This window comes from Corella eumyota, chromosome 7 (assembly GCF_963082875.1).
Source record: "Corella eumyota chromosome 7, kaCorEumy4.1, whole genome shotgun sequence".
NCBI classification, from domain to species: Eukaryota; Metazoa; Chordata; class Ascidiacea; order Phlebobranchia; family Corellidae; genus Corella; species Corella eumyota.
The window spans coordinates 6,715,448-6,739,117 of record NC_137496.1 but is presented as its reverse complement, the minus strand read 5'-3'; the positions used below and the strand labels follow the sequence as shown (position 1 = coordinate 6,739,117).

Genomic DNA, 23,670 nt, shown 5'->3' with positions numbered 1-23,670 from the left:
AAGTAAGTGACGATGGTACTTTGTCCGATTAATTGTTTTACTTCATAAATTTAAAAGGCGTAAGTTAACGTTTAAACAATTAGTTATAATCAAAAACAGAATATTAATCAAATTACTTTGTTTATTCATGTTGAATAATTCGAATTCCAATGCATAAATTAATTTGGGAATTATTCGGTTGTTATGTGTTTGGTTAGTGATTAAAAAATATTATGAGTAGCGAGTTTCAAAGGATTTTTTAAACTACCATACTTAAAAATTTTATCTAAACTTTAAATTAGTTAACATATTTGATACTTTTCAATTTAGTTAATTTTTATAATTTGATTACCCACGTATCAGTTAGTTTGTGTATTTATGTTTGTAGCGTGAACATTGGCAACTTTCACATTACAAACTAACTTGGACAAATTTTATGACAACATAGATTGATGAAAATTACTGTTAAAATTTTAAATCTTGTTTAAAAGTTTGCACTTATTTGTGTAGGAACAACAACGCTTAATAATAGATTTTAATTATTAGCTTTTAAATTAAAACTCCAACATTCTACCGACTAAGTCACCTAACAACGCTTTTTATTTTGATGTGCCAAGTTTCTTGTTTAAAATTACTTTGCGAGTTTCTGGTGCAAATAAAACATAATTTTATCTTGTATTTTATTTGCATTTTAAAAAATTTAAAAAAAATAAACATAAAAGTTTGTTAAAGTTTTTTGTAGATTTTCAAGTATTTTTAAATTTTGCTAACTGAATGGGTTATTTTGATTTCCGTATAATTTTTTTAATAAAAATTGAAACAGCAAGTAACAAAGTTTATAGCTGATTAGATTATAATAAAATTTAGTTTAAGAATTAAACGAAATAAAACATTAATATTTCGACGTAAGAAAAACTAGTTTTAGTTTTGTAAATATCCTTGATAATCGTAATGTCCATAACGTAATGTTTGCAAGGTATTGTACGGAAAACAAAATAAATAATTAGTAAAGCACATAATTATAGTTATTTTTCATAATTATAGTTATCATTAAATAGGTATAAATGAAAATATTTAATGTTTTCTGGATTCGAATTAAATATTTAGACATAATTGTATTAAATTTTTAATATGGGTAATTTCATAGCGTTTGTAACGAGTAATGAGTTGTCTCCTACATGGTCTAGGGGTTAGGATTCCTGGCTTTCACCCAGGCGGCCCGGGTTCGATTCCCGGTGTAGGAATTTTTATTCAATTTTGATAACACAAATATTATTATGTTAAAATCACAGCTACTTTAAATCTGTTAGTAAGAATGAATTATAATTAATTTTTTGGCGTTTATTCTTGTCAGCCAAGTATAATTACTGGGGTCGGAACTTTAATAAACATTGGTGGTTTAGTTGTAGAATCCACGCCTGTCACGCTCGGGTTCGATTTTCAGCCAATGCAGTTTTTAATTAGTTCATGAGATCAAATTGTCAATTGATTTTATGATGCAACCGCTGAGATGTTGGCTATATTATTAATTTTCATAATACATAGTTAAGAAAATTGAAAGAAACGATTATCCATTATATAATAAAAAAAATTAAAGCTTAATTTAAAAAAAAACAAGATTGGAGCTTTGCGATTTTAAACTGTATTCTGAATTAAACACTTTTTTATTAGGCAAAGACACAGAAAACATCTTAGTATTGATCACTTAAACAATATGTTAAATTACAATACAATTGTCCCTTTGCTGCATATTGTTTTACGATTTTCTATATATATATTTATAAAAATTTATCTGATTAATAAGAGAAAGAGTGTAAATATTAATAATTTATTCAATTTGGATAATTTAAATACTATTGTATGTGGTAAATTAATAATTTTATATGTTGTGTGTGTTTTATCCAATTAGTTAGTCTTTTATCGCTTCGAAGCGAAAAAAAGTTGGATCCATTAACTGCATTCAAGCGGGTGGGAAAATGCGCCACTATCTGCTGGGGTATTGGATTAACGCTTAAAGCGGTTAATAGAGCAACTTAATAGTCGCTTTAGGTCTTAAAGGGGTGTTTAAATGGTTGTTTTTAATACGGCAGCGAGGTGTAGTGGCCAAAACACTTGCTTATACTAAGGTCTCGGTTTCGAACCCTGTAACAGCACTTAATCAGCAGCTCGATCATCGGGCAATTAGAACCAATAATACTTAACCTGCAAGAAACAGTTGTTTCTATATGTTTAGCTCGTGCAGTTGACCTTTCCAGATCCAACATAAACTTATCGAAGAAAAACTTATATACAAAAAAAATGTATCAAATTTAAAAAAAAGTATAATTGACTAAATAAAGATTTGGTTTGGAATATTTAAAATTTAAATATTTTACATTTTATTTTTTAAAGCTTTAAGCGTTAATGCAATACCCCAGCAGACAGAGCCAATTTTCCACCCGCTTCAAAGCAGTTATTGGTGCCCCTTTTTTTCGCTTCGACGCGATTAACGGCCAACTAATGGCCTGTGTGATTGGTACAGCATAATATTTACTGGGATGACAAATTTGCATTGAAATTAAAAATAATTTTACCTAAAATTTCTTTTAAATTACGTAATACAAAAAATGTTACACAATTTATCTAATTTTGGTAATTTAAATAATCATATGTAAAAAAATTTGCATAATTAAGTCTGTGTGGTGTATATTGGTAATTTCTTCTAATAAAACAAGAGCAAATTGTTTTTATAGCAATATAAGTAAATTTACACACAACATCGTCTAACATTTTTAAACTTAATCAAGAATTAACACATATTTTAAAAACAACAACGCCCGATAAGGGATTTGAACCCTTGACCGTTGGATTAAAAGTCCAACGCTCTACCGACTGAGCTAACCGGGCACGTTTTCTATTACTGTGTGTTTTGCAACTTGGATTATAGTTACTGATTGTAAACGTTTTTTTGGCAACAATTAAATATAAATGCACTTCATATTTTATTTCTATTTTAATTATTTAAAAATAATTAAACACAAACATTTGTTATATTTTTGTTATTGTTTTAAGTAACCCTCTCGCTTATATTTACAAACTGTTAAATCGACAGATTTCGGTTTGTAAATGAGATAGTTACTTTTATGAGGCAATTACGCAAAGATAATTTGTAATTAGAATTACTATAATAATTACTACATCAACAATACGCTGAAGTAAGTGACGATGGTACTTTGTCCGATTAATTGTTTTACTTCATAAATTTAAAAGGCGTAAGTTAACGTTTAAACAATTAGTTATAATCAAAAACAGAATATTAATCAAATTACTTTGTTTATTCATGTTGAATAATTCGAATTCCAATGCATAAATTAATTTGGGAATTATTCGGTTGTTATGTGTTTGGTTAGTGATTAAAAAATATTATGAGTAGCGAGTTTCAAAGGATTTTTTAAACTACCATACTTAAAAATTTTATCTAAACTTTAAATTAGTTAACATATTTGATACTTTTCAATTTAGTTAATTTTTATAATTTGATTACCCACGTATCAGTTAGTTTGTGTATTTATGTTTGTAGCGTGAACATTGGCAACTTTCACATTACAAACTAACTTGGACAAATTTTATGACAACATAGATTGATGAAAATTACTGTTAAAATTTTAAATCTTGTTTAAAAGTTTGCACTTATTTGTGTAGGAACAACAACGCTTAATAATAGATTTGAATTATTAGCTTTTAAATTAAAACTCCAACATTCTACCGACTAAGTCACCTAACAACGCTTTTTATTTTGATGTGCCAAGTTTCTTGTTTAAAATTACTTTGCGAGTTTCTGGTGCAAATAAAACATAATTTTATCTTGTATTTTATTTGCATTTTAAAAAATTAAAAAAAAATAAACATAAAAGTTTGTTAAAGTTTTTTGTAGATTTTCAAGTATTTTTAAATTTTGCTAACTGAATGGGTTATTTTGATTTCCGTATAATTTTTTTAATAAAAATTGAAACAGCAAGTAACAAAGTTTATAGCTGATTAGATTATAATAAAATTTAGTTTAAGAATTAAACGAAATAAAACATTAATATTTCGACGTAAGAAAAACTAGTTTTAGTTTTGTAAGTATCCTTGATAATCGTAATGTCCATAACGTAATGTTTGCAAGGTATTGTACGGAAAACAAAATAAATAATTAGTAAAGCACATAATTATAGTTATTTTTCATAATTATAGTTATCATTAAATAGGTATAAATGAAAATATTTAATGTTTTCTGGATTCGAATTAAATATTTAGACATAATTGTATTAAATTTTTAATTTGGGTAATTTCATAGCGTTTGTAACGAGTAATGAAATGTCTCCTACATGGTCTAGGGGTTAGGATTCCTGGCTTTCACCCAGGCGGCCCGGGTTCGATTCCCGGTGTAGGAATTTTTATTCAATTTTGATAACACAAATATTATTATGTTAAAATCACAGCTACTTTAAATCTGTTAGTAAGAATGAATTATAATTAATTTTTTGGCGTTTATTCTTGTCAGCCAAGTATAATTACTAGGGTCGGAACTTTAATAAACATTGGTGGTTTAGTTGTAGAATCCACGCCTGTCACGCTCGGGTTCGATTTTCAGCCAATGCAGTTTTTAATTAGTTCATGAGATCAAATTGTCAATTGATTTTATGATGCGACCGCTGAGATGTTGGCTATATTATTAATTTTCATAATACATAGTTAAGAAAATTGAAAGAAACGATTATCCATTATATAATAAAAAAAATTAAAGCTTAATTTTTAAAAAAACAAGATTGGAGCTTTGCGATTTTAAACTGTATTCTGAATTAAACACTTTTTTATTAGGCAAAGACACAGAAAACATCTTAGTATTGATCACTTAAACAATATGTTAAATTACAATACAATTGTTCCTTTTCTGCATATTTTTTTAAGATTTTCTATATATATATTTAAAAAAATTTATTTGATTAATAAGAGAAAGAATGTAAATATTTATAATTTATTCAATTTGGATAATTTAAATACTATTGTATGTGGTAATTTAATAATTTTATATGTTGTGTGTGTTCTATCCAATTAGTTAGTCTTTTATCGCTTCGAAGCGAAAAAAAGTTGGATCCATTAACTGCATTCAAGCGGGTGGGAAAATGCGCCACTATCTGCTGGGGTATTGGATTAACGCTTAAAGCGGTTAATAGAGCAACTTAATAGTCGCTTTAGGTCTTAAAGGGGTGTTTAAGTGGTTGTTTTTAAACCGGCAGCGTGGTGTAGTGGCCAAAACACTTGCTTACACTACTAAGGTCTCGGTTTCGAACCCTGTAACAGCACTTAATCAGCAGCTCGATCATCGGGCAATTAGAACCAATAATACTTAACCTGCAAGAAACAGTTGTTTCTATATGTTTAGCTCGTGCAGTTGACCTTTCCAGATCCAACATAAACTTATCGAAGAAAAACTTATATACAAAAAAAAGGTATCAAATTTAAAAAAAAGTATATTTGACTAAATAAAGATTTGGTTTGGAATATTTAAAATTTAAATATTTTACATTTTATTTTGTAAAGCTTTAAGCGTTAATGCAATACCCCAGCAGACAGAGCCCATTTTCCACCCGCTTTAAAGCAGTTATTGGTGCCCCTTTTTTTCGCTTCGACGCGATTAACGGCCAACTAATGGCCTGTGTGATTGGTACAGCATAATATTTACTGGGATGACGATTTTGCAATAAAATTTAAAATAATTTTACCTAAAAGTTATTTTAAATTACGTAATACAAAAAATGTTACACAATTTATCTAATTTTGGTAATTTAAATAGTTATATGTAAAAAAATTTGCATAATTAAGTCTACGTGGTGTATATTGGTAATTTCTTCTAATAAAACAAGAGCAAATTGTTTTTATGGCAATATAAGTAAAATTACACACAACATCGTCTAACATTTTTAAACTTAATCAAGAATTAACACATATTTTAAAAACAACAACGCCCGATAAGGGATTTGAACCCTTGACCGTTGGATTAAAAGTCCAACGCTCTACCGACTGAGCTAACCGGGCACGTTTTCTATTACTGCGTGTTTTGCAACTTGGATTATAGTTACTGATTGTAAACGTTTTTTTGGCAACAATTAAATATAGATGCACTTCATATTTTATTTCTATTTTAATTATTTAAAAATAATTAAACACAAACATTTGTTATATTTTTGTTATTGTTTTAAGTAACCCTCTCGCTTATATTAACAAACTGTTAAATCGACAGACTTCGGTTTGTAAATGAGATAGTTACTTTAATGAGGCAATTACGCAAAGATAATTTGTAATTAGAATTACTATAATAATTACTACATCAACAATACGCTGAAGTAAGTGACGATGGTACTTTGTCCGATTAATTGTTTTACTTCATAAATTTAAAAGGCGTAAGTTAACGTTTAAACAATTAGTTATAATCAAAAACAGAATATTAATCAAATTACTTTGTTTATTCATGTTGAATAATTCGAATTCCAATGCATAAATTAATTTGGGAATTTTTCGGTTGTTATGTGTTTGGTTAGTGATTAAAAAATATTATGAGTAGCGAGTTTCAAAGGATTTTTTAAACTACCATACTTAAAAATTTTATCTAAACTTTAAATTAGTTAACATATTTGATACTTTTCAATTTAGTTAATTTTTATAATTTGATTACCCACGTATCAGTTAGTTTGTGTATTTATGTTTGTAGCGTGAACATTGGCAACTTTCACATTACAAACTAACTTGGACAAATTTTATGACAACATAGATTGATGAAAATTACTGTTAAAATTGTAAATCTTGTTTAAAAGTTTGCACTTATTTGTGTAGGAACAACAACGCTTAATAATAGATTTGAATTATTAGCTTTTAAATTAAAACTCCAACGATCTACCGACTAAGTCACCTAACAACGCTTTTTATTTTGATGTGCCAAGTTTCTTGTTTAAAATTACTTTGCGAGTTTCTGGTGCAAATAAAACATAATTTTATCTTGTATTTTATTTGCATTTTAAAAAATTAAAAAAAAATAAACATAAAAGTTTGTTAAAGTTTTTTGTAGATTTTCAAGTATTTTTAAATTTTGCTAACTGAATGGGTTATTTTGATTTCCGTATAATTTTTTTAATAAAAATTGAAACAGCAAGTAACAAAGTTTATAGCTGATTAGATTATAATAAAATTTAGTTTAAGAATTAAACGAAATAAAACATTAATATTTCGACGTAAGAAAAACTAGTTTTAGTTTTGTAAATATCCTTGATAATCGTAATGTCCATAACGTAATGTTTGCAAGGTATTGTACGGAAAACAAAATAAATAATTAGTAAAGCACATAATTATAGTTATTTTTCATAATTATAGTTATCATTAAATAGGTATAAATGAAAATATTTAATGTTTTCTGGATTCGAATTAAATATTTAGACATAATTGTATTAAATTTTTAATTTGGGTAATTTCATAACGTTTGTAACGAGTAATGAGATGTCTCCTACATGGTCTAGGGGTTAGGTTTCCTCGCTTTCACCCAGGCGGCCCGGGTTCGATTACCGGTGTAGGAATTTTTATTCAATTTTGATAACACAAATATTATTATGTTAAAATCACAGCTACTTTAAATCTGTTAGTAAGAATGAATTATAATTAATTTTTTGGCGTTTATTCTTGTCAGCCAAGTATAATTACTGGGGTCGGAACTTTAATAAACATTGGTGGTTTAGTTGTAGAATCCACGCCTGTCACGCTCGGGTTCGATTTTCAGCCAATGCAGTTTTTAATTAGTTCATGAGATCAAATTGTCAATTGATTTTATGATGCGACCGCTGAGATGTTGGCTATATTATTAATTTTCATAATACATAGTTAAGAAAATTGAAAGAAACGATTATCCATTATATAATAAAAAAAATTAAAGCTTAATTTTAAAAAAAACAAGACTGGAGTTTTGCGATTTTAAACTGTATTCTGAATTAAACACTTTTTTATTAGGCAAAGACACAGAAAACATCTTAGTATTGATCACTTAATTAATATGTTAAATTACAATACAATTGTACCTTTGCTGCATATTGTTTTACGATTTTCTATATATATATTTATAAAAATTTATCTGATTAATAAGAGAAAGAGTGTAAATATTAATAATTTATTCAATTTGGATAATTTAAATACTATTGTATGTGGTAAATTAATAATTTTATATGTTGTGTGTGTTTTATCCAATTAGTTAGTCTTTTATCGCTTCGAAGCGAAAATAAGTTGGATCCATTAACTGCATTCAAGCGGGTGGGAAAATGCGCCACTATCTGCTGGGGTATTGGATTAACGCTTAAAGCGGTTAATAGAGCAACTTAATAGTCGCTTTAGGTCTTAAAGGGGTGTTTAAGTGGTTGTTTTTAAACCGGCAGCGTGGTGTAGTGGCCAAAACACTTGCTTACACTACTAAGGTCTCGGTTTCGAACCCTGTAACAGCACTTAATCAGCAGCTCGATCATCGGGCAATTAGAACCAATAATACTTAACCTGCAAGAAACAGTTGTTTCTATATGTTTAGCTCGTGCAGTTGACCTTTCCAGATCCAACATAAACTTATCGAAGAAAAACTTATATACAAAAAAAAGGTATCAAATTTAAAAAAAAGTATATTTGACTAAATAAAGATTTGGTTTGGAATATTTAAAATTTAAATATTTTACATTTTATTTTGTAAAGCTTTAAGCGTTAATGCAATACCCCAGCAGACAGAGCCCATTTTCCACCCGCTTTAAAGCAGTTATTGGTGCCCCTTTTTTTCGCTTCGACGCGATTAACGGCCAACTAATGGCCTGTGTGATTGGTACAGCATAATATTTACTGGGATGACGATTTTGCAATAAAATTTAAAATAATTTTACCTAAAAGTTATTTTAAATTACGTAATACAAAAAATGTTACACAATTTATCTAATTTTGGTAATTTAAATAGTTATATGTAAAAAAATTTGCATAATTAAGTCTACGTGGTGTATATTGGTAATTTCTTCTAATAAAACAAGAGCAAATTGTTTTTATGGCAATATAAGTAAAATTACACACAACATCGTCTAACATTTTTAAACTTAATCAAGAATTAACACATATTTTAAAAACAACAACGCCCGATAAGGGATTTGAACCCTTGACCGTTGGATTAAAAGTCCAACGCTCTACCGACTGAGCTAACCGGGCACGTTTTCTATTACTGTGTGTTTTGCAACTTGGATTATAGTTACTGATTGTAAACGTTTTTTTGGCAACAATTAAATATAGATGCACTTCATATTTTATTTCTATTTTAATTATTTAAAAATAATTAAACACAAACATTTGTTATATTTTTGTTATTGTTTTAAGTAACCCTCTCGCTTATATTTACAAACTGTTAAATCGACAGACTTCGGTTTGTAAATGAGATAGTTACTTTTATGAGGCAATTACGCAAAGATAATTTGTAATTAGAATTACTATAATAATTACTACATCAACAATACGCTGAAGTAAGTGACGATGGTACTTTGTCCGATTAATTGTTTTACTTCATAAATTTAAAAGGCGTAAGTTAACGTTTAAACAATTAGTTATAATCAAAAACAGAATATTAATCAAATTACTTTGTTTATTCATGTTGAATAATTCGAATTCCAATGCATAAATTAATTTGGGAATTTTTCGGTTGTTATGTGTTTGGTTAGTGATTAAAAAATATTATGAGTAGCGAGTTTCAAAGGATTTTTTAAACTACCATACTTAAAAATTTTATCTAAACTTTAAATTAGTTAACATATTTGATACTTTTCAATTTAGTTAATTTTTATAATTTGATTACCCACGTATCAGTTAGTTTGTGTATTTATGTTTGTAGCGTGAACATTGGCAACTTTCACATTACAAACTAACTTGGACAAATTTTATGACAACATAGATTGATGAAAATTACTGTTAAAATTTTAAATCTTGTTTAAAAGTTTGCACTTATTTGTGTAGGAACAACAACGTTTAATAATAGATTTGAATTATTAGCTTTTAAATTAAAACTCCAACATTCTACCGACTAAGTCACCTAACAACGCTTTTTATTTTGATGTGCCAAGTTTCTTGTTTAAAATTACTTTGCGAGTTTCTGGTGCAAATAAAACATAATTTTATCTTGTATTTTATTTGCATTTTAAAAAATTAAAAAAAAATAAACATAAAAGTTTGTTAAAGTTTTTTGTAGATTTTCAAGTATTTTTAAATTTTGCTAACTGAATGGGTTATTTTGATTTCCGTATAATTTTTTTAATAAAAATTGAAACAGCAAGTAACAAAGTTTATAGCTGATTAGATTATAATAAAATTTAGTTTAAGAATTAAACGAAATAAAACATTAATATTTCGACGTAAGAAAAACTAGTTTTAGTTTTGTAAATATCCTTGATAATCGTAATGTCCATAACGTAATGTTTGCAAGGTATTGTACGGAAAACAAAATAAATAATTAGTAAAGCACATAATTATAGTTATTTTTCATAATTATAGTTATCATTAAATAGGTATAAATGAAAATATTTAATGTTTTCTGGATTCGAATTAAATATTTAGACATAATTGTATTAAATTTTTAATTTGGGTAATTTCATAGCGTTTGTAACGAGTAATGAGATGTCTCCTACATGGTCTTGGGGTTAGGATTCCTGGCTTTCACCCAGGCGGCCCGGGTTCGATTCCCGGTGTAGGAATTTTTATTCAATTTTGATAACACAAATATTATTATGTTAAAATCACAGCTACTTTAAATCTGTTAGTAAGAATGAATTATAATTAATTTTTTGGCGTTTATTCTTGTCAGCCAAGTATAATTACTGGGGTCGGAACTTTAATAAACATTGGTGGTTTAGTTGTAGAATCCACGCCTGTCACGCTCGGGTTCGATTTTCAGCCAATGCAGTTTTTAATTAGTTCATGAGATCAAATTGTCAATTGATTTTATGATGCGACCGCTAAGATGTTGGCTATATTATTAATTTTTATAATACATAGTTAAGAAAATTGAAAGAAACGATTATCCATTATATAATAAAAAAAATTAAAGCTTAATTTTTAAAAAAACAAGATTGGAGCTTTGCGATTTTAAACTGTATTCTGAATTAAACACTTTTTTATTAGGCAAAGACACAGAAAACATCTTAGTATTGATCACTTAAACAATATGTTAAATTACAATACAATTGTTCCTTTTCTGCATATTTTTTTAAGATTTTCTATATATATATTTAAAAAAATTTATTTGATTAATAAGAGAAAGAATGTAAATATTTATAATTTATTCAATTTGGATAATTTAAATACTATTGTATGTGGTAATTTAATAATTTTATATGTTGTGTGTGTTCTATCCAATTAGTTAGTCTTTTATCGCTTCGAAGCGAAAAAAAGTTGGATCCATTAACTGCATTCAAGCGGGTGGGAAAATGCGCCACTATCTGCTGGGGTATTGGATTAACGCTTAAAGCGGTTAATAGAGCAACTTAATAGTCGCTTTAGGTCTTAAAGGGGTGTTTAAGTGGTTGTTTTTAAACCGGCAGCGTGGTGTAGTGGCCAAAACACTTGCTTACACTACTATGGTCTCGGTTTCGAACCCTGTAACAGCACTTAATCAGCAGCTCGATCATCGGGCAATTAGAACCAATAATACTTAACCTGCAAGAAACAGTTGTTTCTATATGTTTAGCTCGTGCAGTTGACCTTTCCAGATCCAACATAAACTTATCGAAGAAAAACTTATATACAAAAAAAAGGTATCAAATTTAAAAAAAAGTATATTTGACTAAATAAAGATTTGGTTTGGAATATTTAAAATTTAAATATTTTACATTTTATTTTGTAAAGCTTTAAGCGTTAATGCAATACCCCAGCAGACAGAGCCCATTTTCCACCCGCTTTAAAGCAGTTATTGGTGCCCCTTTTTTTCGCTTCGACGCGATTAACGGCCAACTAATGGCCTGTGTGATTGGTACAGCATAATATTTACTGGGATGACGATTTTGCAATAAAATTTAAAATAATTTTACCTAAAAGTTATTTTAAATTACGTAATACAAAAAATGTTACACAATTTATCTAATTTTGGTAATTTAAATAGTTATATGTAAAAAAATTTGCATAATTAAGTCTACGTGGTGTATATTGGTAATTTCTTCTAATAAAACAAGAGCAAATTGTTTTTATGGCAATATAAGTAAAATTACACACAACATCGTCTAAAATTTTTAAACTTAATCAAGAATTAACACATATTTTAAAAACAACAACGCCCGATAAGGGATTTGAACCCTTGACCGTTGGATTAAAAGTCCAACGCTCTACCGACTGAGCTAACCGGGCACGTGTTCTATTACTGTGTGTTTTGCAACTTGGATTATAGTTACTGATTGTAAACGTTTTTTTGGCAACAATTAAATATAGATGCACTTCATATTTTATTTCTATTTTAATTATTTAAAAATAATTAAACACAAACATTTGTTATATTTTTGTTATTGTTTTAAGTAACCCTCTCGCTTATATTTACAAACTGTTAAATCGACAGACTTCGGTTTGTAAATGAGATAGTTACTTTTATGAGGCAATTACGCAAAGATAATTTGTAATTAGAATTACTATAATAATTACTACATCAACAATACGCTGAAGTAAGTGACGATGGTACTTTGTCCGATTAATTGTTTTACTTCATAAATTTAAAAGGCGTAAGTTAACGTTTAAACAATTAGTTATAATCAAAAACAGAATATTAATCAAATTACTTTGTTTATTCATGTTGAATAATTCGAATTCCAATGCATAAATTAATTTGGGAATTTTTCGGTTGTTATGTGTTTGGTTAGTGATTAAAAAATATTATGAGTAGCGAGTTTCAAAGGATTTTTTAAACTACCATACTTAAAAATTTTATCTAAACTTTAAATTAGTTAACATATTTGATACTTTTCAATTTAGTTAATTTTTATAATTTGATTACCCACGTATCAGTTAGTTTGTGTATTTATGTTTGTAGCGTGAACATTGGCAACTTTCACATTACAAACTAACTTGGACAAATTTTATGACAACATAGATTGATGAAAATTACTGTTAAAATTTTAAATCTTGTTTAAAAGTTTGCACTTATTTGTGTAGGAACAACAACGCTTAATAATAGATTTGAATTATTAGCTTTTAAATTAAAACTCCAACATTCTACCGACTAAGTCACCTAACAACGCTTTTTATTTTGATGTGCCAAGTTTCTTGTTTAAAATTACTTTGCGAGTTTCTGGTGCAAATAAAACATAATTTTATCTTGTATTTTATTTGCATTTTAAAAAATTAAAAAAAAATAAACATAAAAGTTTGTTAAAGTTTTTTGTAGATTTTCAAGTATTTTTAAATTTTGCTAACTGAATGGGTTATTTTGATTTCCGTATAATTTTTTTAATAAAAATTGAAACAGCAAGTAACAAAGTTTATAGCTGATTAGATTATAATAAAATTTAGTTTAAGAATTAAACGAAATAAAACATTAATATTTCGACGTAAGAAAAACTAGTTTTAGTTTTGTAAATATCCTTGATAATCGTAATGTCCATAACGTAATGTTTGCAAGGTATTGTACGGAAAACAAAATAAATAATTAGTAAAGCACATAATTATAGTTATTTTTCATAATTATAGTTATCATTAAATAGGTATAAATGAAAATATTTAATGTTTTCTGGATTCGAATTAAATATTTAGACATAATTGTATTAAATTTTTAATTTGGGTAATTTCATAACGTTTGTAACGAGTAATGAGATGTCTCCTACATGGTCTAGGGGTTAGGTTTCCTCGCTTTCACCCAGGCGGCCCGGGTTCGATTACCGGTGTAGGAATTTTTATTCAATTTTGATAACACAAATATTATTATGTTAAAATCACAGCTACTTTAAATCTGTTAGTAAGAATGAATTATAATTAATTTTTTGGCGTTTATTCTTGTCAGCCAAGTATAATTACTGGGGTCGAAACTTTAATAAACATTGGTGGTTTAGTTGTAGAATCCACGCCTGTCACGCTCGGGTTCGATTTTCAGCCAATGCAGTTTTTAATTAGTTCATGAGATCAAATTGTCAATTGATTTTATGATGCGACCGCTGAGATGTTGGCTATATTATTAATTTTCATAATACATAGTTAAGAAAATTGAAAGAAACGATTATCCATTATATAATAAAAAAAATTAAAGCTTAATTTTAAAAAAAACAAGACTGGAGTTTTGCGATTTTAAACTGTATTCTGAATTAAACACTTTTTTATTAGGCAAAGACACAGAAAACATCTTAGTATTGATCACTTAAACAATATGTTAAATTACAATACAATTGTACCTTTGCTGCATATTGTTTTACGATTTTCTATATATATATTTATAAAAATTTATCTGATTAATAAGAGAAAGAGTGTAAATATTAATAATTTATTCAATTTGGATAATTTAAATACTATTGTATGTGGTAAATTAATAATTTTATATGTTGTGTGTGTTTTATCCAATTAGTTAGTCTTTTATCGCTTCGAAGCGAAAATAAGTTGGATCCATTAACTGCATTCAAGCGGGTGGGAAAATGCGCCACTATCTGCTGGGGTATTGGATTAACGCTTAAAGCGGTTAATAGAGCAACTTAATAGTCGCTTTAGGTCTTAAAGGGGTGTTTAAGTGGTTGTTTTTAAACCGGCAGCGTGGTGTAGTGGCCAAAACACTTGCTTACACTACTAAGGTCTCGGTTTCGAACCCTGTAACAGCACTTAATCAGCAGCTCGATCATCGGGCAATTAGAACCAATAATACTTAACCTGCAAGAAACAGTTGTTTCTATATGTTTAGCTCGTGCAGTTGACCTTTCCAGATCCAACATAAACTTATCGAAGAAAAACTTATATACAAAAAAATGTATCAAATTTAAAAAAAAGTATAATTGACTAAATAAAGATTTGGTTTGGAATATTTAAAATTTAAATATTTTACATTTTATTTTTTAAAGCTTTAAGCGTTAATGCAATACCCCAGCAGACAGAGCCAATTTTCCACCCGCTTCAAAGCAGTTATTGGTGCCAACTAATGGCCTGTGTGATTGGTACAGCATAATATTTACTGGGATGACAAATTTGCATTGAAATTAAAAATAATTTTACCTAAAATTTCTTTTAAATTACGTATTACAAAAAATGTTACACAATTTATCTAATTTTGGTAATTTAAATAATCATATGTAAAAAAAATTGCATAATTAAGTCTGTGTGGTGTATATTGGTAATTTCTTCTAATAAAACAAGAGCAAATTGTTTTTATGGCAATATAAGTAAATTTACACACAACATCGTCTAACATTTTTAAACTTAATCAAGAATTAACACATATTTAAAAACAACAACGCCCGATAAGGGATTTGAACCCTTGACCGTTGGATTAAAAGTCCAACGCTCTACCGACTGAGCTAACCGGGCACGTTTTCTATTACTGTGTGTTTTGCAACTTGGATTGTAGTTACTGATTGTAAACGTTTTTTTGGCAACAATTAAATATAAATGCACTTCATATTTTATTTCTATTTTAATTATTTAAAAATAATTAAACACAAACATTTGTTATATTTTTGTTATTGTTTTAAGTAACCCTCTCGCTTATATTTACAAACTGTTAAATCGACAGACTTCGGTTTGTAAATGAGATAGTTACTTTTATGAGGCAATTACGCAAAGATAATTTGTAATTAGAATTACTATAATAATTACTACATCAACAATACGCTGAAGTAAGTGACGATGGTACTTTGTCCGATTAATTGTTTTACTTCATAAATTTAAAAGGCGTAAGTTAACGTTTAAACAATTAGTTATAATCAAAAACAGAATATTAATCAAATTACTTTGTTTATTCATGTTGAATAATTCGAATTCCAATGCATAAATTAATTTGGGAATTATTCGGTTGTTATGTGTTTGGTTAGTGATTAAAAAATATTATGAGTAGCGAGTTTCAAAGGATTTTTTAAACTACCATACTTAAAAATTTTATCTAAACTTTAAATTAGTTAACATATTTGATACTTTTCAATTTAGTTAATTTTTATAATTTGATTACCCACGTATCAGTTAGTTTGTGTATTTATGTTTGTAGCGTGAACATTGGCAACTTTCACATTACAAACTAACTTGGACAAATTTTATGACTACATAGATTGATGAAAATTACTGTTAAAATTTTAAATCTTGTTTAAAAGTTTGCACTTATTTGTGTAGGAACAACAACGCTTAATAATAGATTTGAATTATTAGCTTTTAAATTAAAACTCCAACATTCTACCGACTAAGTCACCTAACAACGCTTTTTATTTTGATGTGCCAAGTTTCTTGTTTAAAATTACTTTGCGAGTTTCTGGTGCAAATAAAACATAATTTTATCTTGTATTTTATTTGCATTTTAAAAAATTAAAAAAAAATAAACATAAAAGTTTGTTAAAGTTTTTTGTAGATTTTCAAGTATTTTTAAATTTTGCTAACTGAATGGGTTATTTTGATTTCCGTATAATTTTTTTAATAAAAATTGAAACAGCAAGTAACAAAGTTTATAGCTGAATAGATTATAATAAAATTTAGTTTAAGAATTAAACGAAATAAAACATTAATATTTCGACGTAAGAAAAACTAGTTTTAGTTTTGTAAATATCCTTGATAATCGTAATGTCCATAACGTAATGTTTGCAAGGTATTGTACGGAAAACAAAATAAATAATTAGTAAAGCACATAATTATAGTTATTTTTCATAATTATAGTTATCATTAAATAGGTATAAATGAAAATATTTAATGTTTTCTGGATTCGAATTAAATATTTAGACATAATTGTATTAAATTTTTAATTTGGGTAATTTCATAACGTTTGTAACGAGTAATGAGATGTCTCCTACATGGTCTAGGGGTTAGGATTCCTGGCTTTCATCCAGGCGGCCCGGGTTCGATTCCCTGTGTAGGAATTTTTATACAATTTTGATAACACAAATATTATTATGTTAAAATCACAGCTACTTTAAATCTGTTAGTAAGAATGAATTATAATTAATTTTTTGGCGTTTATTCTTGTCAGCCAAGTATAATTACTGGGGTCGGAACTTTAATAAACATTGGTGGTTTAGTTGTAGAATCCACGCCTGTCACGCTCGGGTTCGATTTTCAGCCAATGCAGTTTTTAATTAGTTCATGAGATCAAATTGTCAATTGATTTTATGATGCGACCGCTGAGATGTTGGCTATATTATTAATTTTCATAATACATAGTTAAGAAAATTGAAAGAAACGATTATCCATTATATAATAAAAAAAATTAAAGCTTAATTTAAAAAAAAACAAGACTGGAGTTTTGCGATTTTAAACTGTATTCTGAATTAAACACTTTTTTATTAGGCAAACACACAGAAAACATCTTAGTATTGATTACTTAAACAATATGTTAAATTACAATACAATTGTCCCTTTGCTGCATATTGTTTTACGATTTTCTATATATATATTTATAAAAATTTATCTGATTAATAAGAGAAAGAGTGTAAATATTAATAATTTATTCAATTTGGATAATTTAAATACTATTGTATGTGGTAAATTAATAATTTTATATGTTGTGTGTGTTTTATCCAATTAGTTAGTCTTTTATCGCTTCGAAGCGAAAATAAGTTGGATCCATTAACTGCATTCAAGCGGGTGGGAAAATGCGCCACTATCTGCTGGGGTATTGGATTAACGCTTAAAGCGGTTAATAGAGCAACTTAATAGTCGCTTTAGGTCTTAAAGGGGTGTTTAAGTGGTTGTTTTTAAACCGGCAGCGTGGTGTAGTGGCCAAAACACTTGCTTACACTACTAAGGTCTCGGTTTCGAACCCTGTAACAGCACTTAATCAGCAGCTCGATCATCGGGCAATTAGAACCAATAATACTTAACCTGCAAGAAACAGTTGTTTCTATATGTTTAGCTCGTTCAGTTGACCTTTCCAGATCCAACATAAACTTATCGAAGAAAAACTTATATACAAAAAAAAGGTATCAAATTTAAAAAAAAGTATATTTGACTAAATAAAGATTTGGTTTGGAATATTTAAAATGTAAATAATTTACATTTTATTTTGTAAAGCTTTAAGCGTTAATGCAATACCCCAGCAGACAGAGCCCATTTTCCACCCGCTTTAAAGCAGTTACTGGTGCCCCTTTTTTCGCTTCGACGCGATTAACGGCCAACTAATGGCCTATGTGATTGGTACAGCATAATATTTACTGGGATGACGATTTTGCAATAAAATTTAAAATAATTTTACCTAAAAGTTATTTTAAATTACGTAATACAAAAATTGTTACACAATTTATCTAATTTTGGTAATTTAAATAATTATATGTAAAAAAATTTGCATAATTAAGTCTACGTGGTGTATATTGGTAATTTCTTCTAATAAAACAAGAGCAAATTGTTTTTATGGCAATATAAGTAAAATTACACACAACATCGTCTAACATTTTTCAACTTAATCAAGAATTAACACATATTTTAAAAACAACAACGCCCGATAAGGGATTTGAACCCTTGACCGTTGGATTAAAAGTCCAACGCTCTACCGACTGAGCTAACCGGGCACGTTTTCTATTACTGTGTGTTTTGCAACTTGGATTATAGTTACTGATTGTAAACGTTTTTTTGGCAACAATTAAATATAAATGCACTTCATATTTTATTTCTATTTTAATTATTTAAAAATAATTAAACACAAACATTTGTTATATTTTTGTTATTGTTTTAAGTAACCCTCTCGCTTATATTTACAAACTGTTAAATCGACAGACTTCGGTTTGTAAATGAGATAGTTACTTTTATGAGGCAATTACGCAAAGATAATTTGTAATTAGAATTACTATAATAATTACTACATCAACAATACGCTGAAGTAAGTGACGATGGTACTTTGTCCGATTAATTGTTTTACTTCATAAATTTAAAAGGCGTAAGTTAACGTTTAAACAATTAGTTATAATCAAAAACAGAATATTAATCAAATTACTTTGTTTATTCATGTTGAATAATTCGAATTCCAATGCATAAATTAATTTGGGAGTTATTCGGTTGTTATGTGTTTGGTTAGTGATTAAAAAATATTATGAGTAGCGAGTTTCAAAGGATTTTTTAAACTACCATACTTAAAAATTTTATCTAAACTTTAAATTAGTTAACATATTTGATACTTTTCAATTTAGTTAATTTTTATAATTTGATTACCCACGTATCAGTTAGTTTGTGTATTTATGTTTGTAGCGTGAACATTGGCAACTTTCACATTACAAACTAACTTGGACAAATTTTATGACAACATAGATTGATGAAAATTACTGTTAAAATTTTAAATCTTGTTTAAAAGTTTGCACTTATTTGTGTAGGAACAACAACGCTTAATAATAGATTTGAATTATTAGCTTTTAAATTAAAACTCCAACATTCTACCGACTAAGTCACCTAACAACGCTTTTTATTTTGATGTGCCAAGTTTCTTGTTTAAAATTACTTTGCGAGTTTCTGGTGCAAATAAAACATAATTTTATCTTGTATTTTATTTGCATTTTAAAAAATTAAAAAAAAATAAACATAAAAGTTTGTTAAAGTTTTTTGTAGATTTTCAAGTATTTTTAAATTTTGCTAACTGAATGGGTTATTTTGATTTCCGTATAATTTTTTTAATAAAAATTGAAACAGCAAGTAACAAAGTTTATAGCTGATTAGATTATAATAAAATTTAGTTTAAGAATTAAACGAAATAAAACATTAATATTTCGACGTAAGAAAAACTAGTTTTAGTTTTGTAAATATCCTTGATAATCGTAATGTCCATAACGTAATGTTTGCACGGTATTGCACGGAAAACAAAATAAATAATTAGTAAAGCACATAATTATAGTTATTTTTCATAATTATAGTTATCATTAAATAGGTATAAATGAAAATATTTAATGTTTTCTGGATTCGAATTAAATATTTAGACATAATTGTATTAAATTTTTAATTTGGGTAATTTCATAGCGTTTGTAACGAGTAATGAGATGTCTCCTACATGGTCTTGGGGTTAGGATTCCTGGCTTTCACCCAGGCGGCCCGGATTCGATTCCCAGTGTAGGAATTTTTATTCAATTTTGATAACACAAATATTATTATGTTAAAATCACAGCTACTTTAAATCTGTTAGTAAGAATGAATTATAATTAATTTTTTGGCGTTTATTCTTGTCAGCCAAGTATAATTACTGGGGTCGGAACTTTAATAAACATTGGTGGTTTAGTTGTAGAATCCACGCCTGTCACGCTCGGGTTCGATTTTCAGCCAATGCAGTTTTTAATTAGTTCATGAGATCAAATTGTCAATTGATTTTATGATGCGACCGCTAAGATGTTGGCTATATTATTAATTTTTATAATACATAGTTAAGAAAATTGAAAGAAACGATTATCCATTATATAATAAAAAAAATTAAAGCTTAATTTTTAAAAAAACAAGATTGGAGCTTTGCGATTTTAAACTGTATTCTGAATTAAACACTTTTTTATTAGGCAAAGACACAGAAAACATCTTAGTATTGATCACTTAAACAATATGTTAAATTACAATACAATTGTTCCTTTTCTGCATATTTTTTTAAGATTTTCTATATATATATTTAAAAAAATTTATTTGATTAATAAGAGAAAGAATGTAAATATTTATAATTTATTCAATTTGGATAATTTAAATACTATTGTATGTGGTAATTTAATAATTTTATATGTTGTGTGTGTTCTATCCAATTAGTTAGTCTTTTATCGCTTCGAAGCGAAAAAAAGTTGGATCCATTAACTGCATTCAAGCGGGTGGGAAAATGCGCCACTATCTGCTGGGGTATTGGATTAACGCTTAAAGCGGTTAATAGAGCAACTTAATAGTCGCTTTAGGTCTTAAAGGGGTGTTTAAGTGGTTGTTTTTAAACCGGCAGCGTGGTGTAGTGGCCAAAACACTTGCTTACACTACTAAAGTCTCGGTTTCGAACCCTGTAACAGCACTTAATCAGCAGCTCGATCATCGGGCAATTAGAACCAATAATACTTAACCTGCAAGAAACAGTTGTTTCTATATGTTTAGCTCGTGCAGTTGACCTTTCCAGATCCAACATAAACTTATCGAAGAAAAACTTATATACAAAAAAAAGGTATCAAATTTAAAAAAAAGTATATTTGACTAAATAAAGATTTGGTTTGGAATATTTAAAATTTAAATATTTTACATTTTATTTTGTAAAGCTTTAAGCGTTAATGCAATACCCCAGCAGACAGAGCCCATTTTCCACCCGCTTTAAAGCAGTTATTGGTGCCCCTTTTTTTCGCTTCGACGCGATTAACGGCCAACTAATGGCCTGTGTGATTGGTACAGCATAATATTTACTGGGATGACAAATTTGCATTGAAATTAAAAATAATTTTACCTAAAATTTCTTTTAAATTACGTATTACAAAAAATGTTACACAATTTATCTAATTTTGGTAATTTAAATAATCATATGTAAAAAAAATTGCATAATTAAGTCTGTGTGGTGTATATTGGTAATTTCTTCTAATAAAACAAGAGCAAATTGTTTTTATGGCAATATAAGTAAATTTACACACAACATCGTCTAACATTTTTAAACTTAATCAAGAATTAACACATATTTAAAAACAACAACGCCCGATAAGGGATTTGAACCCTTGACCGTTGGATTAAAAGTCCAACGCTCTACCGACTGAGCTAACCGGGCACGTTTTCTATTACTGTGTGTTTTGCAACTTGGATTGTAGTTACTGATTGTAAACGTTTTTTTGGCAACAATTAAATATAAATGCACTTCATATTTTATTTCTATTTTAATTATTTAAAAATAATTAAACACAAACATTTGTTATATTTTTGTTATTGTTTTAAGTAACCCTCTCGCTTATATTTACAAACTGTTAAATCGACAGACTTCGGTTTGTAAATGAGATAGTTACTTTTATGAGGCAATTACGCAAAGATAATTTGTAATTAGAATTACTATAATAATTACTACATCAACAATACGCTGAAGTAAGTGACGATGGTACTTTGTCCGATTAATTGTTTTACTTCATAAATTTAAAAGGCGTAAGTTAACGTTTAAACAATTAGTTATAATCAAAAACAGAATATTAATCAAATTACTTTGTTTATTCATGTTGAATAATTCGAATTCCAATGCATAAATTAATTTGGGAATTATTCGGTTGTTATGTGTTTGGTTAGTGATTAAAAAATATTATGAGTAGCGAGTTTCAAAGGATTTTTTAAACTACCATACTTAAAAATTTTATCTAAACTTTAAATTAGTTAACATATTTGATACTTTTCAATTTAGTTAATTTTTATAATTTGATTACCCACGTATCAGTTAGTTTGTGTATTTATGTTTGTAGCGTGAACATTGGCAACTTTCACATTACAAACTAACTTGGACAAATTTTATGACTACATAGATTGATGAAAATTACTGTTAAAATTTTAAATCTTGTTTAAAAGTTTGCACTTATTTGTGTAGGAACAACAACGCTTAATAATAGATTTGAATTATTAGCTTTTAAATTAAAACTCCAACATTCTACCGACTAAGTCACCTAACAACGCTTTTTATTTTGATGTGCCAAGTTTCTTGTTTAAAATTACTTTGCGAGTTTCTGGTGCAAATAAAACATAATTTTATCTTGTATTTTATTTGCATTTTAAAAAATTAAAAAAAAATAAACATAAAAGTTTGTTAAAGTTTTTTGTAGATTTTCAAGTATTTTTAAATTTTGCTAACTGAATGGGTTATTTTGATTTCCGTATAATTTTTTTAATAAAAATTGAAACAGCAAGTAACAAAGTTTATAGCTGAATAGATTATAATAAAATTTAGTTTAAGAATTAAACGAAATAAAACATTAATATTTCGACGTAAGAAAAACTAGTTTTAGTTTTGTAAATATCCTTGATAATCGTAATGTCCATAACGTAATGTTTGCAAGGTATTGTACGGAAAACAAAATAAATAATTAGTAAAGCACATAATTATAGTTATTTTTCATAATTATAGTTATCATTAAATAGGTATAAATGAAAATATTTAATGTTTTCTGGATTCGAATTAAATATTTAGACATAATTGTATTAAATTTTTAATTTGGGTAATTTCATAACGTTTGTAACGAGTAATGAGATGTCTCCTACATGGTCTAGGGGTTAGGATTCCTGGCTTTCATCCAGGCAACCCGGGTTCGTTTCCCTGTGTAGGAATTTTTATACAATTTTGATAACACAAATATTATTATGTTAAAATCACAGCTACTTTAAATCTGTTAGTAAGAATGAATTATAATTAATTTTTTGGCGTTTATTCTTGTCAGCCAAGTATAATTACTGGGGTCGGAACTTTAATAAACATTGGTGGTTTAGTTGTAGAATCCACGCCTGTCACGCTCGGGTTCGATTTTCAGCCAATGCAGTTTTTAATTAGTTCATGAGATCAAATTGTCAATTGATTTTATGATGCGACCGCTGAGA

The 23,670-nt window shown here is 27.7% G+C and overlaps 9 non-coding genes across 9 annotated transcripts; 2 read left to right on the top strand and 7 right to left on the bottom strand.

Annotated features, from left to right (window-relative positions):
- Positions 1 to 1,151: 1,151 nt before the first annotated feature.
- Trnae-uuc (transfer RNA glutamic acid (anticodon UUC)) lies at positions 1,152 to 1,223 on the top strand. Its single transcript has one exon. It is a non-coding gene; the product is annotated as a tRNA-Glu (tRNA).
- A 1,569-nt stretch (positions 1,224 to 2,792) lies between these two features.
- Positions 2,793 to 2,865, bottom strand: Trnak-uuu (transfer RNA lysine (anticodon UUU)). Its single transcript has one exon. It is a non-coding gene; the product is annotated as a tRNA-Lys (tRNA).
- Positions 2,866 to 4,322: 1,457 nt separating this feature from the next.
- Positions 4,323 to 4,394, top strand: Trnae-uuc (transfer RNA glutamic acid (anticodon UUC)). The gene has a single exon. It is a non-coding gene; the product is annotated as a tRNA-Glu (tRNA).
- A 1,572-nt stretch (positions 4,395 to 5,966) lies between these two features.
- Trnak-uuu (transfer RNA lysine (anticodon UUU)) lies at positions 5,967 to 6,039 on the bottom strand. The gene has a single exon. It is a non-coding gene; the product is annotated as a tRNA-Lys (tRNA).
- A 3,101-nt stretch (positions 6,040 to 9,140) lies between these two features.
- Positions 9,141 to 9,213, bottom strand: Trnak-uuu (transfer RNA lysine (anticodon UUU)). Its single transcript has one exon. It is a non-coding gene; the product is annotated as a tRNA-Lys (tRNA).
- Positions 9,214 to 12,314: 3,101 nt separating this feature from the next.
- On the bottom strand, positions 12,315 to 12,387 carry Trnak-uuu (transfer RNA lysine (anticodon UUU)). Its single transcript has one exon. It is a non-coding gene; the product is annotated as a tRNA-Lys (tRNA).
- Positions 12,388 to 15,455: 3,068 nt separating this feature from the next.
- Trnak-uuu (transfer RNA lysine (anticodon UUU)) lies at positions 15,456 to 15,528 on the bottom strand. Its single transcript has one exon. It is a non-coding gene; the product is annotated as a tRNA-Lys (tRNA).
- Positions 15,529 to 18,628: 3,100 nt separating this feature from the next.
- Trnak-uuu (transfer RNA lysine (anticodon UUU)) lies at positions 18,629 to 18,701 on the bottom strand. The gene has a single exon. It is a non-coding gene; the product is annotated as a tRNA-Lys (tRNA).
- Positions 18,702 to 21,801: 3,100 nt separating this feature from the next.
- Trnak-uuu (transfer RNA lysine (anticodon UUU)) lies at positions 21,802 to 21,874 on the bottom strand. Its single transcript has one exon. It is a non-coding gene; the product is annotated as a tRNA-Lys (tRNA).
- Positions 21,875 to 23,670: the final 1,796 nt, after the last annotated feature.